Source organism: Trematomus bernacchii, unplaced genomic scaffold (genome assembly GCF_902827165.1).
Source record: "Trematomus bernacchii unplaced genomic scaffold, fTreBer1.1, whole genome shotgun sequence".
NCBI lineage: Eukaryota > Metazoa > Chordata > Actinopteri > Perciformes > Nototheniidae > Trematomus > Trematomus bernacchii.
The window spans coordinates 2,193,231-2,208,402 of record NW_022987767.1 but is presented as its reverse complement, the minus strand read 5'-3'; positions in this window follow the sequence as shown (position 1 = coordinate 2,208,402).

Genomic DNA, 15,172 nt, shown 5'->3' with positions numbered 1-15,172 from the left:
TCAGACCTCCTCTCTTAAACCAAGCCAAGATAAGATTAGAGCTGCATTTTGTCTCCAACAAAACACTGCAGGGAAGCTTGAGTAATTGATAAAGCATCTAGAGTCCTCCTCAGTGTTAAGAGTAAAGCCCTGACCACAGATATGGCACAGCGCAGTTTGTCTCATCTCATCATGAGTCCGATTTCCTCTGATATCGCTGACAGGCTCTCCATGTGTTCACTGTGTCCTGTTTGTGCACTGGAGCGTGATGAATCAGGATGGTACCTGTGAGGATATCTGTTCCTCTTATTGTGCTTCTGAAAAAGCTCTTTATTTCTCTCATTCTGCCTGCTCTGTTTGAAACCAGAGCCCAGTCTGCTCTGATTGGTTAGCTGGCCGGCTCTGTTGTGATTGGTCAACCAGCTTAGAGATGTCCCGCCCCTTAGTCTGTCATGTACAATGTGTTGGAGCACTAGTGATGTCAGATTTCAACCTCTGCAGACCATTTACATGCACAAAAACCTAAATAACACACTACAGGAAAGCAAACTACTTCTCCAAAACGCATAGTAAGGCCCTTTTAAGTAAGAGATATGAGTACTCTACCCATCTCTGGAGATATCGTACCGGACACATAAGAGGTCAGCTGCCCGAGCTAATTATCAGTCAGACAGTGTTTCAGCAGGTAAAGGTGAAGGAGAAGCAGAGAGCGACTGCAGGCTCTGAGGAAAGGTCGAGAGAGGCAGCTGTGTGGCGCTGTGAAGCATTGTATGTGACGCGAGGACAGAGCCACTGACCCAACACTGTGAGCGTCACACACACACACACACACACACACACACACACACACACACACACACACACACACACACACACACACACACACACACACACACACACACACACACACACACACACACACACACACACACACACACACACACACACACACACACTGCTCAGCGTACCTTTCACACCACACACCTGGCTTGGTTCCTGACCTGCTTTCATCTCAGCAAATAAAAAGAAATGGCCGCTTCATTTTTCAAATACATTTTTTAAAGCTGCACTTTTTTCTTTGCCCCCAGCGTGACCAATTCCCCTGATTGCAGTCAGAGGCAACTTTTGGAAATGTTTAAACTCCATTACACAGCATAATGTGATCAAAGTAAACTCCTCACTGCCTTCTCGTGCGGTAGCAAAGAGCGACATTACAGACTCTCAGCTGGTGGAAATAAAGTTATTTTTCTCGTTTTCTTTGAAACAGGCTGATTAATCTGGAATATTTCTGCATCTAAAACATGCATTATGTAGCTTCTAAGATAAACTGATGAACACAAACCATTGTACAAAGCAAAGAGTCCATTTTATTTTGAAAACTAATTTACAGTTTGAAGATTACATGCCTGTGTCAGGCTCAGTGATAATTAAACCAATAAATCTGGAAGTGCACCTACTGAGCTGTGCAAGATGTTGTTTGATTCTGTTGCTAAAATGGGAAAAGGACAGGGGTGGGATATTTATTAACCGTGGGGATTCAATCTGTCGAGATTAGAAAGCGCTCGGTGATTTCATTAATGAGTTTTGTTGCATTGAGTGATCACAGTCAGAGGCTCCACAGTCAACAATGGGGGGAAATGTGATTACTCTGAAAAGTAATTATTCATTTGAGCTTTGCTCGGAGGATGGCTTTGGAAACGTGGTGGTTTCCTGATGGTGGTCGATGCCCTTGACTCGTGATTTGATATTAGTGTCAGTTATACTGGGATTGTTTTCTGAATAGAAACCAGCATTTAATCTGCATTACCCACGCACGTGCAGCTCTTTCTTAATCAATACTGCGTAAGTTAAGGCAAGGCAAGTTTATTTATATAGCACCTTTCAACACAAGGCAATTCAAAGAGCTTTACAAAAATGAAAAACTTTAAAAGCATGAGGAAATAGTTCAGCTGAATCACATTATAAAATGGCATTTAAAACAGACTTTAAAGTAAAAATGTTCACTAGTATTTAATTTTCCAGACCGCTTTGCAAAACATTTATTTCTATCATGAATTCCTCTCAGGGCTGGAGAGAAGGTGCAGTTTAGAGCGGCTCACTAAGCAATGGTTGATTCTGTTTTGAATTAATCTCAAATCTCTGTTGAGGTTTGAAAGGATTTCTTGCACAATTAGAAATAATAGGAAGACTAAAATGATGCTGCAGCACACACGATTCAAACATGAGGATCAGAGAGACATGTTTTTGGAAACATTGTCAAAGCTTCAGGACTCTTGAGGAGAGTTTCCCTTTAAGACAATGTATTCATTATGTTTGATGCACTACTATGTGGTCATTGGATCTATTTAGATCATGTGAACTACAGTCATGCCTGCAAACTGAAATAGTGGACCAATAGTCATTGTCAATTGGTCCAAAATTGTAAGTTATTGGATGCTATTGGGATCCTAATAAATAATATGAACATTAGTGGGTGCTACCTTGTTGCAGTCAGCTTTGGAAAATCACTTACAGTACAGAATTATTCCTGCAACACTCCACAAGATATGAACGTAATGACATATGGGACATGAATATGTGGATAAAGGCCACCACATCTTACCTTAAAGCTTCCTGGGTCTCATACACATGTTTCAGGGCTTTTGTCTAAATCAATACCCAATGATCACTGCTCAATCGTCAGTATTTGATGCCCTGGGAATAAAGCCAAGCTCAATTAATGCACTTGACAGGATCTAACATGTCAACAAAAATGAAAAAGATTTCCACTAAAGGGTCATTTTGATCAGAACAGCTGACAGAGAGCAGCATACTGTATATTAAGCCAAGAAATACATGTTAACACTCAAACAGAGAAAGTATCACAAGCAGCAGGAAGGACTGAGTGTTTGACCGTCACTAAAGCAGCGTTTACTCAGCTGGGGTTTTATTTCCAGCAGAGAACACACAGTCGCTGCATGTCAGCTCTCACACAGATCCAAACGTGTCTCTCCTCTTTCACGCTGCTACTTGTTGTGTTGGATCGCTGTCTGATAAAACATCATACACATCCTCGCTTGGCCTCTCAATGCCAAAATGTGTGAGTCTCTGTTGCTGGGCGGCAGCCTCAGACACGGCTCCAAGGAAATCTGTTTGGCATCACGGCTTCAATTTGTTCCATCTCATGAAGTACACTTGGATTATGAGTCCATGGTTGTGTTGCAGTAATCTATGAGGCTTTTATTTTTCTGCTGCATCATGTTATCAAGTCGTTCCCATTGATTTCCCCTTCATACCCTGATACTGGTGAGATATTTGGGCTGGTTAGCTATTGTTTAGATCACTTCTGGATGTAATAAAGTTTAGCTAGATCCCAGCATTGCACTTAATAAATAACAAAATAAATAACTGCTAGATCCTGAAGGACTTTGGGAGTGGGTGGATGTTTCATTTGATGTTGTTTGCTGTGCTAATTCATTTTAATATATGTTTTACTTTCAAGACTTTTCTTATACTTTACTGCTCAAATTCAGTTAATGATGAATATCTGCTATATCTTGTCCTCACGTTTTATTACTGAGGTTTACAATGTGGATATTTTCAATCACCTTGAGTATATTATTAAGCACTGTATAAATGAGATAATGATTTGAATATAATAATTATCACGTAGAAAATGTTTTGTAGCCCGTTTATCTTTTTTCTGCTTATGAATTGATGTAATATTCATCCTCCTGACAGGAAACTGGAAGGCACTATTGCTTTTTTGTAAATAAAACATCCTATTGTGAAGCTCGTAGAGATGTCCCCTTTATGTATAAGATACAACAAGATAAGATCATATAAGATAAGCCTTTACTGATCCCCAGAGGGAAATTCAGCAGCGACAGCAACAAGAGTCCAACACAGGATAGGACAGATATAAATTCAAACAAGGTAACAAAATATCAAACTTAAGTATAAGAATAACAAAGTGAGAGTATAAGTAAAAAGTAAAGGTGTTTACATACAGTATATACAACCATCATGCAATCAGTTGAATTCTTACTCAAGGTCTGTTGGTGTTTTATTTTGTATTATAAGCCCTTTTACTATGATTCTTATTTTCAATTATTTAAATTTACTTTTAAATAAGTTATATTGATATTCAGGCTTTTTTCCAATTGATTTTTCTTTTCTCCACCTATTGTATAAATAAAACAAAGCTATGTTCAGGTCTGGATGCTATGGAAGCAATAGAGTTATTCATAGAGATAACAGTACGATGGCAACCTCACACTATATGATCATTAAAAATGACACTATGCTGAAGACATTAAACCACGTTATTACTAAGACATGCTGCTCTTTATTAACCATGAACTAGAGACCAGCTCCAGTTGGGAGTGACCTCTAATGACTGAACCTCACAACACTTAAATAAATGTGGATGTAAGAAATAAAGGGATTATAGGCAGAGCAAGTTTATTTATATAGCATATTAAAAAAACAAGGAAGGTCAAAGTGCTTCATTGTCAGGGTTTTGGCAGGAGGTTGGACCCACACGCAGTAAAGAGAGGAACGCATGATAACAACAATCAAGCTTTTAATTCGGAAAAGCTGATGAGAAAAGGAGTTTAACACAAAAACAGGGGGCGAGGCGAGGAAAGACTGAAGATGGAACAAGGGCAGAAACACAAAGTCAAAGTCAACTTAACTGTATTGTCAATCTTTCAGTTTGTGTACAGACAGAGAGATCGAATACCGTTTCCCACAATCCAGAATACAAAAATACAAATATATATAAAAATATGTATATCGTATATATACACAATCAACAGACACATTTATACATATGCACACATTAAGATAAAAACACAACAATCAATATATACAAAATAACCAACCCAGTCTCACGGCATGTCGTGTAATAGTCACGAAATTAATCTATTGATTCGTGTTCACCAACACAATTTTCACCTTTTTTTCGTGTCACACAGAACGATTTTAAAAGCAATGTATTTCTATTGGTAGTATATTTCGTGCCTGCACCACGTCTTTTTGTCCGGTCGGGTCTTGGAAGACCAGAAGCTGTGTGGTTCATAAACGCATTTTCTGACTCAATATCTTACCCTAAGCCTAACCCTATCCCTCTTATTTTAAATTGTATAATGTCGGAGTTTTTTTGCCGTCAGTGAGGAAAATAAATGGCTCAGAGCCTCAGAATACTGAAATCTGTATTTTTTAAATCTTTAATTTGTTATTATTTGGTGCAGGCCCGAAACATACTACCAATATAAATACATTGCTTCTAAAATCGTTGTGTGTCAGAATACTGAAATCTGTATTTTAATCTGTTTTTCCTTCTAATTTGTTATTATTGCTTTTAAAATCGTTCTGTGTGACACGAAAAAAAAATTAGGAAATAGATACATTTTGTGGCTATAACACGAAATGCCGTGAGACTGTTGAAATAATAGTCACTTCAATATCTTTGGGAATGTACATTAGTGCAAGATTGTCCACAAGCATGAACACTGGGAATCAGGAATACACACAAGACTGATCACAATGACAAAACACAGCTGGAGAAGGATAGAAAAAACACAAAAGGGCAGCAGGTGAACACAATCAGTCAATCATACAGGTCGGAAAACACAAAGACAGGAATTGAAGCAAGACGAGACACAAGGAGAAAATACATTTCAATATAAAACAGGACAACAACACTGAGATATAGTGCAAAAGAAACACAATGAAAAATGAACGACAGAATACATTTGAATACAAGCTGAATAGAACGAGACAGTTTAAAAAAAAAACAAGAATCAAGGTTACAGTGAAGTGTATGTTATATACAGAGATGGGGTCGTTACTAAAAAAAAGTAATATATTACATATTACATATTACTTTAAAAAAAAGTAATATATTACACTACTTCGTTACTCTCTACATAAAGTAACTCGTTACTTTACTCGTTACTTTACTCGTTACTTTACTCGCAGGGCCGGCCCGCCCCTCCCTACAGGCAGATCAAGCAGACTGCTAAAGTTTCAAATGTTCTCTTTAGTTCAGTTTCCATTGTCGCATAAGACTGATCCAGATAGCTCTGACTATGGCTGTCCTCTGTCTCCTGCTATCTGTATTTTGCGCAGTATATCTCTGAACGATGCGATGGTGATTCCACTGTGCAAATGGGCAACATTACCTCTACTATGAAGGATGCTACAAGCCTGTCCATATCTGCTTTGGTTACCGGTCCTCCAAATTCTAATTTGTGCCGCTTCAGAGTCTGCGGCGGCGCACTCACATCATCCTCACTCTGGGTTCGGGGGTCCGGTCCTTAGCTATTAGCTTCACCTTAGCATGTGTTCTTTGCAGGTGTTTGTTGAGGTTTGACGTGGTGTTTGCAGCAGTGGATAACAGCTTCTGGCCTGGACACAGTTTGCACCTCACCGTTACATTCCTGTCTATTCTTCGGACGAACTCAAAATAATGGGCACTTTGTAACGCGTTACACCCAACTCTGGTTATATATAGTATATTTAAGGATAACCCTGACAAAAATGCACTCAAATAATGAAGAGGAAAATGTTAAGGAGACATAGTTGATCATCATTCTCTTGCATATACTGTAGAGAACCAGAAGGTTGTTGGTTCGATCCCAGCCCGTGCGTCAACATGTCGATGTGTCCTTGGGCGAGATACCTGATAAAGAGCTTTATACTGTAAGAACAGTCCATTTAGACACAAATATAAAAAATCAAACTATGTCTGCTCATTTTGCTTGGTTAAAAACTGTCAAAATATGCAATAGAAATGTTATCACAATTGGAGCTTCATATTTTATCCCGCTAATAAAATAAAACAAGTGCACTAATACAGCATTAGTGCAATTTAATTACCTTTCTTTCACCAAAAAAAGTGTTTTTGCCTTTCCTTGTTTGTATAACTTGAAATAGATCAGAATATTTTGTATATCATTTCATTCTTGCACTTGTGGGGGTTGTATTCACATGGTTGAAAGTACTTATTGTAAGTGGCTCTTAAACAAAAGTGTCAGCTAGATAAATGCAGTATAATGTAAGGCAATATAACATAACCCTTTCAGTTTCCCGACATTACAGTAAGTGTTGGACTCCAACAGATTCATTTTAACAGATGGGTTTGTAGCACTGTGAACACATAGAGAGTTATTCATTGTGGGGCTTTTGCAGACCCACACCACACACAAAACTACACAATCCTCTTTCTGTTTCGTGCTGCTTTGTGTGTCTACAAAACTAATGAATAGCATTGGTTCGAACAGAGCATTACTATGGAAACTGCATTGTTCCTGTGTGCAAAACCCCTAACATAAGGTGGTTCATGCCTCAGTGACACAGCTAATACTCCCGTATCCCCGGTGCCTTATTAGGGTCTCTCATAGAAGAGATAGTAGCTTTTCCCACAGGTGACATGCACAAATGAGGAGAATATAATCAAAATATGTTCAATGCAAAATGTGACATTCAAATTAAACCCATTGTTCATCATCTGGAAAGTGTGAGAATGATTCTACTTTAAATAATGCAGGGTTCACTGTGAACTAGTTTGTGTTGCCTTACTACAACGTTATGAAACTCATGGAGAAAAAGCTTCTTTATATAACAACAACCAAGAAACACATTAAAGGGGCCCTATTTTCTCTCCCACACATTCCCCCATACCGGAAAAGCCTCCATTGGACTCCTTTGTTTACTTCCTGAACTTCACTATATAACACTTGCGCTCCTATTGGCCTGCGTCCAACACATTGTACGTGATAGGGAGGCGTGTGGCACAGTGGATAGAGCCTTGGTGTTGGGATCAGGCGTGTGGCACAGTGGATAGAGCCTTGGTGTTGGGATCAGGCGAGCACAGGTTCAAACCCCACTGCAGTCAGCATGTCGTTGTGTCCCTGAGACACTTCACCCCAAATTGCTCCTGTGGGGATTGTCCACAGTATTGAGTATGTTAGTCGCTTTGGATAAAAGCATCTAACAAGTAATGTAATGTAATGTAATGATAGGCTAAGGGACGGGACATCTCTCAAAGGTTGACCAATCACCATAGAGCCGTCCAGCTAACCAATCAGAGCAGACTGGGCTCTGGTTTCAGACAGAGGGTGAAAAGAGGTGCTGCAGCACAGGCAGTATGAGAAAAATAAAGAGCTTTTTGAACATTAAAGCATGGAAATATGTCAACATGTTTTGGTTTTATGTTTCAGTATTTGAAAGCAACTGTGATTGAAAGAATATTGCTTTTATTTAACTTTTTTATGGTGTGATGGCAATTATGGTATTAAAGCTTAATATAGTGTAATCCTAATGTAATGTAACTGCTGATGCCTGGAAATGGCATATCAATGTATGTGTTATAACAGATGTCTTTGCAAGGGGGTTTTATGACACTACAGGAAGAGAGGATGAGTGGAAGGAATTTACGATTAGGGGTTATCAGTATATCCCATTGTTCTTTGTAGGGAGAGAGTTTTAGCATACAGTGCTGTGCCATGAGGCAAACACCTGGCCTCATATGATGTTATGAGGTCATGTGGGTTATCTTTGAATGTTTCCCTAGTGTCTGTAAAGGCCCCTGACACACCAAACTGACACCAAAGAACCAGATTGTTGTGTCGCCTCACGTCTCCTGCGTCTTGGCCAAAAAGTCGCACTGGAACACACCGCAAAGACTTCAGCCGACGGCTAAGTAGCACGTACGCACTGCGCATGCGTGAGTGGCAATAACTCTCCTTACGTCATTCAAAAGAGGCAACCGGAAGACAGACTGCGTGATATATACAAACAACAAATAGCGTGCGTTCCATTTTCACTCTCGTCCATCACCGACTGTTTCACATAATGACTTATAATCGAAAACATGTTTAGTGCGGTACTGGAAAATGAAAAATAATAGCCGTCTGTGTGTGCCTTCTTCACTTCCGTTTCGCTTCTCATGCACCGAATCGCTAAGCTGAACAGCCAATCAGAATGATTTATTTTGCCGACACCCTCCTGATTCAACATGTTGATGACAGCGGAAGGTGTCGGCACGGCCACAAAGACACACCAATCTGAGTAGGGCAACAGGACGCTCATCGAGCATTAAAACGAACAATACTTTATATTGATATTGTGTTTCTTTGCATATTTGCCTAACTCATCTTTTACACTAGAGTCTAGACAGCAGCTGATTTGAAGTTGCTACGACAATGGTTAGTTCATTTGTATTTTATTAATTTCTTTAAGAAGGGGCAGGTCAAATAAGATTTTCTTCTCCCTGCTCCTTTCCACCATGCGCTATGAAAAAAAACAACCAGTATAAGTGTACATGTTTTGTTTTAAAATAACTGCCATGTGTGGAATAAATAAACAAAATAAATAATAATTAACAGTAGAGACACTAAATACTAATATGAACCTGAAAATGGGCAGAATATGTCCTCTTTACCCACTCCAAGAAAAAAACCAACATGCTTTATAAACACACATTGTGGCTAACATGTGCTTACCATACGTTGATACACTTACCGTATGCATCTTCATGGTTTAATGCACTTACTGTAAGTCACTTTGGATAAAAGTGTCAGCCTAATTAAATGAAATGCAATATATGTTGAAGGGATGTCTCAGCTTTGCAATTGGCTTGAGTTTTTTTTTGGAGGCTTACATACAGCCTGCTCTCAGAGAAAATAAATCACTGGCTTCTGCGACTGAAAGAGAATTGAATTGATTTCCAGCATGCCCACACTAAGTAATCCTGTTTGTGTACCCTCCTGCTCATTGCTAGAGTGATTCTTAGAGCACTGAGAGGAATGAAATCAAAAGAAGGGTTTTTTTTTTGGAGGCTGCTCCACTTTAAGCTGATACAATTTACAGTGGAGATTATTTACCTGCAGCAGGCAAACAAAGGGCTCTTAGATAGCAGGAGAAAGCAGATGTGTCAACTACTCTCCCCCAGTCCAGCGTCTACAGAAAAACATACTGAATGTCCTTAAAAAGCAAAATGATTTATTCCTTAAATATCATTAGCTGTGCCAAAAAAATGTCTGTTATGGATTTTTTACTCAATGGAGTTATCACTGTGGTCTCTGCTCTCTGCAAAGAAGAGACATCTGCTCTTAGTTTATCTTTATTCAAAGCAGCACCAGAATAGTCACATTATCACCTGTGTGAAGGTGATGAAATGATTGACGTATGTGATGATAAGTGTGTGTGTGTGTGTGTGTGTGTGTGTGTGTGTGTGTGTGTGTGTGTGTGTGTGTGTGTGTGTGTGTGTGTGTGTGTGTGTGTGTGTGTGTGTGTGCGTGCGTGTGTGTGTGTGTGTGTGTGTGTGTGTGTGTGTGCGTGTGTGTGTGTGTGTGTGTGTGTGTGTGTGTGTGTGTGTGTGTGTGTGTGTGTGTGTGTGTCAACTACAGAAAGATGCTAAATGATTGCAAAAAGAGGGGCAAAACCACCAAACATGTATAAAGTATGTGGTTTGCTTCACAGACGGTTTGATACCAAATCCTCTTAATAAGATCAGTACCTAATTTGAACTCAACAGAGGTAACCTCACGTATGTAAGAGTTTGATTACCAGTTGTTCATTTCCACATTTCCAAATCCTTCAAAATAAAGAAACGGTTTGAATTTAGCTCAGTTTGTTAATGTTTCTGTTGTCTCATTAACTTTGCAGTGACTGATTGTTACTGTACAACCTTGCTCTGGCATTGAAATGGATTGAATGGTTTATTTTTAGCGCGACATTCACTGTGGCCCCTCTGCAGACCACTCTGTTCTCTAATTTGAGAACTTGAATGTGAGTCATCTCATCATAATCTTTTAAGGCGCTCCAAATAATATTACAAACAAGGTCAGAGCACATTGAGAAATAATAAGATTCCGATAATAATTTTTAATCCCCCCAGCTGTTATACCACAAGACGAATGGTTAATTTATTTTCCATCAATCCTGTTGCAAATAATCATCTCTGGTTCACATGTTCAGTGCGTGGATTAAAGTGCCCCTCCCTCTCTGTGTTGTTTAGTTGATCTGGATCTGCAACATCAGACAGTGAAGACTTCCTCACCCCTAACCCACAATGCACTTGGGTCAGGTTTTTTTTAGGTGTGACCACGGGATTGGTCCCTCTGGGAGCAATTAGTTCCTGCTAAAGGATCTTGGATGGTGGGAGCAGCGAGATGTCAAACAATGGCTTCACCCCTCGTCAGCTAAACGCCTGTTATCCCGCTCCTGAGAGGCTCAACTGCCAGCGCGGTGTGTGTCTGCGTGACGACGCCCCGGCTGCACACACACCGTGACTCAGGGTGATTTCAGTTCAACAACAAGAGCGTCACAACCATGGGTGTTGTGTTTTTGTATGCACATGTGAGCCAGAGTTTGTAATGTCTTCTCTCAATCTAAATTATACCAAAAGACAGACTAAAAAAGTGGCTTTGGATCATAGGAGTTGTTTTCTTGACTTTTAAACATGGCCAATTTAAAACAATACTAAAAATAACTGTATAATCTTGATAAATGTACTAGTATTTTTTAAATGTTACATACGCATTAGCTTAGTGGCAAGCATGAGCTAATTGTCGTAGCCGCAAGCTGATTTCAGATTCAAATGCCAAACATTCAAATGTCGCAAGATGGCGTGCAATTAGTGAAAAAATGAAGCTGTAATGTGAAGCATAAAAAGCTTTATTACTTTGGCATTTTACTATTGACATCTAGTTGTTCATGTTGACATCAACATCTGTTGTCTCCTGTGTTAGAGCAGAGGGGCTAATGGGGATGTGATGGAGTAAATTCACAAGCTACCCTGCAGTATACAGAGTCATTACAACTAGCTGCACCTTTACCAGCTTTGAGAACACTTTAATGATCAATCATTATAAAACATCATATACAAAGTGTGGACACACCTTCAAATTCAAAGTTTATTATTTATTTTATTTTGTTCTACTTTCAAGATTAATACTGAAGACATCCAAACTATGAAAGAACACATATTGAATTATCTAGTTAACAAAAAAGTGTTAAAAAATCCAGAATATGATTTTTATTTTAGATTCTTCAAAGTAGCCCCCTTTTGCCTCGATGACAGCTTTGCACACTCTTGGCTTCTCAGTCCGCTTCATGAGGTCGTCACCTGGAATGGTTTTCAATGAACACGTGTGCCTTGTCAAGAGTCAATGTGTGGAATGACTTGCCTTTTGAATGTGTTTGAGAACATCCGTTGTGTAGAGGTAGGGTTAGTGCACAGTGGAAAGCCCTATTTGACTGCTGTTGTAATCCATATTATGGCAAGAACGACTCAACTCAGTGAAGAGAAACGACCGTCCATCATCACTTTAATAAAAGAAGGCCAGTCGAACCGGATAATGTCAAGAACTTTGAATGTATCCTCAAGTGCAGTTGCAAAAACCATCGAACGCTATGATGAAACTGGCTCTCACGAGGACCCCCCCGGGAAAGGAAGAGCAAGAGTTACCTCTGCTGCAGAGGATAAATACATCAGAGTTACCAGCCTCAGAAACCACAAATTAAAGCACCTCAGATTAGAGCCCACATCAATTATCACAGAGCTCAAGTAGCAGACAATCTCAGCATCCTCTGTTCAGAGGAGACTGCGTGAATCAGGCCTTCATGGTCCAATTGTTCCAAAGATCCACTACTGAGGATGAACCACAAGAAGAAGAGAATGGTTTGGGCCAAGAAACAAAAGGACTGGACATCAGACAGTGGAAATCTGTACTTTGGTCTGATGAGTCCACATTTGCCAACCTCCGTGTCTTTGTGAGACGCAGAGAAGGCGAGCGGATGGTTTCTGCATGTTCCACCGTGAAGCATGGAGGAGGAAGTGTGAGGGTGTGAGGGGCTTTGCTGGTGACACTGTTGGTGATTTATTCAAAATTCAAGGCACACTTAGAATGCTTTTACACGGGAACGTTTGCGTTTATGCACAGTATGCGTTTTCAAAAAAGTCTTCCGTTCACATGCATTCCTTTCATTTAACGTGTCTGTTCAAACGAGACCGCTGGAAACGCTGTAGTACATATGCCGGGACTGTAAGTGGCGCTGTAACTTCCGCCACAAAATACACCAAAAGCAGCGAAGAAGACCCCGGAGCAGCCCGGAGCATGGCCCGGAGCAATGTTGCCATGGCTACCCTTCTGTTTATGCCCCGCGTGTATTTAGCAACATGTTGTAGTTCATGTAATTCTCCATGTCCACTTGTTGCTGATGGTTGTGGTAGAGGAGCTGTAGGTTTTGCACTAACATCTGTAGCATGGTCGAGCTGTAGATGTTGTACTAACATCTGTAGCATGGTCAGTAGCAGTAGCACTAGCAGTAGCTATTGTGGCCATGCTACAGCAGTGAGCAGCAGAGGCGGGGAGAGGTGGGGCTATCGTTATTTTTTCAGGAAATATTCGTATAGAGGCGATTACACGGACTCGTTTGACCCCCCAGAGAGTTTCGTTTGCAAATCTATCCACCTTGGGACCCGTTATCGTTTGTGGGGTCCATTTGTTACGGCCTCGTGTAAATAATAGGGCTCTACGCAAGAGAAACTATGCAGGTACAAGCCGTTTCGTTCTCGTGTAAATGTGGCCTTAACCAGCATGGCTACCACAGCATTCTGCAGTAGCCAGCAAAATATAAATCATATTCTATTTACAAAATGTAACACACTGTGGGGAGCTAAAATCCCCTGTTATGACCTGGCTCAAAAGGCCACAACCAAGAGGAGACACACCATATCAACGGTTAATGAAATATGTTTATTTAAGCAAACAATTCAAATTAACCAAATGAATGAAGTGCAACATTAAGTAACGCATGAGGTGTGGACATCAGTGGTATCAGTAATGTAAATGCAGGGTGAGAGTTGCATGGATGTGAGGGTGTTGAGGTGCACAAAGAAAAGCAAGTAAAGTAACAACAGCATATACTCAACACAACCGGGGGCCTGTAGGGAAAAGCAGAGGGAAGACAGAGAGGCTTTAAATAGCTGCAGGGCACCAGACCCAGGTGCCCTGAGTTACTGCAATCAAGGCGGCTGGATGCAGCACAGCCACACCCTCTCCAGATGAACCCACAGGGGCATCACACCCCCCATATAGCAAAAGGTGCCTGTTTGTTAATCATGTTGTTTTGTCAAACATGCATCACACGTTTAATTTCTCTTTCCATCAACACTTTGACAAAAGGAGACACTTCATAAGACAAACTATCTGCAGGCTCTTGAAAACTGATGCAAAGTAGATGACACTTTTCAGAAAACAAGTCTCATTCATCTCCGCCAGTCATCCTTCAGCACCTACAATTTATTCATCACGCAGGAACAAAGTGCTCCAGATTTGTTTCTTGGATTCAAAGTATAGCTAATACAAACCTCCTGCTAATAGCTGCAGTTTTCAGCATTAACTTGTGTAACGTTGGCTTTGATACGTCTGATAAAAGTTTGGGTGTACTTTGATATTCTTTTCATCTGAAGCACAAAGACACCTAGTGACAAGACCAGAAAGGACCAGTTGTTATGGAGACAAGTTATAAATAGAGCAGCTAGGAGTGTAGGTGACAAGGGAACTGAGAGTTTCAGGATGAAAGACACAGATGAAATCCTCCCCACAATACCTTGCTGCAGATCTGCTATCTTTCAGGGAAGAAACAACGACGAGGCAGGCAGACTCGGAAACATCAGCAGACAAAAAGAGTTTGGTATTTCAATTCAAGTGTGCATATAAGCTCACCTGATAATCAAAAGCATCTGTTTGTATCCCCTGTTGCAGACTGATTTATGGCAGGAAGTATGTTTATAGTTCTCCCTAACACCTAGAAAGTGGATCACGTCACTCGAGTTTTGAGGTCTTTAAACTTGCCTCCTGTCTGTCAAATAAATGACTTCTGGTTTATGAGCCACTGAATGATTTAGGGCTCAATTACAATACTTATCTCCTGCCTGCTACATTATGAACCATCCAGAGCTCTCAGTTAAAACCTAACATGGAGAAGCAGATTTATTATGCTTCATATATATTGAAGAAACTTCCACAAAGCGGCAACTTTCTTTTAAATCAAGACACAAGACTTTTCTTACTGCCACAGCATTTAACTAAATCAAATAACACTGTAACTTTTACTCTTGTATAGTATATTATAGTTGTATTTGTTACAAGTTAAGCTTCTTTTTATTTGTATTGTCATATTTAATGCTGACAAT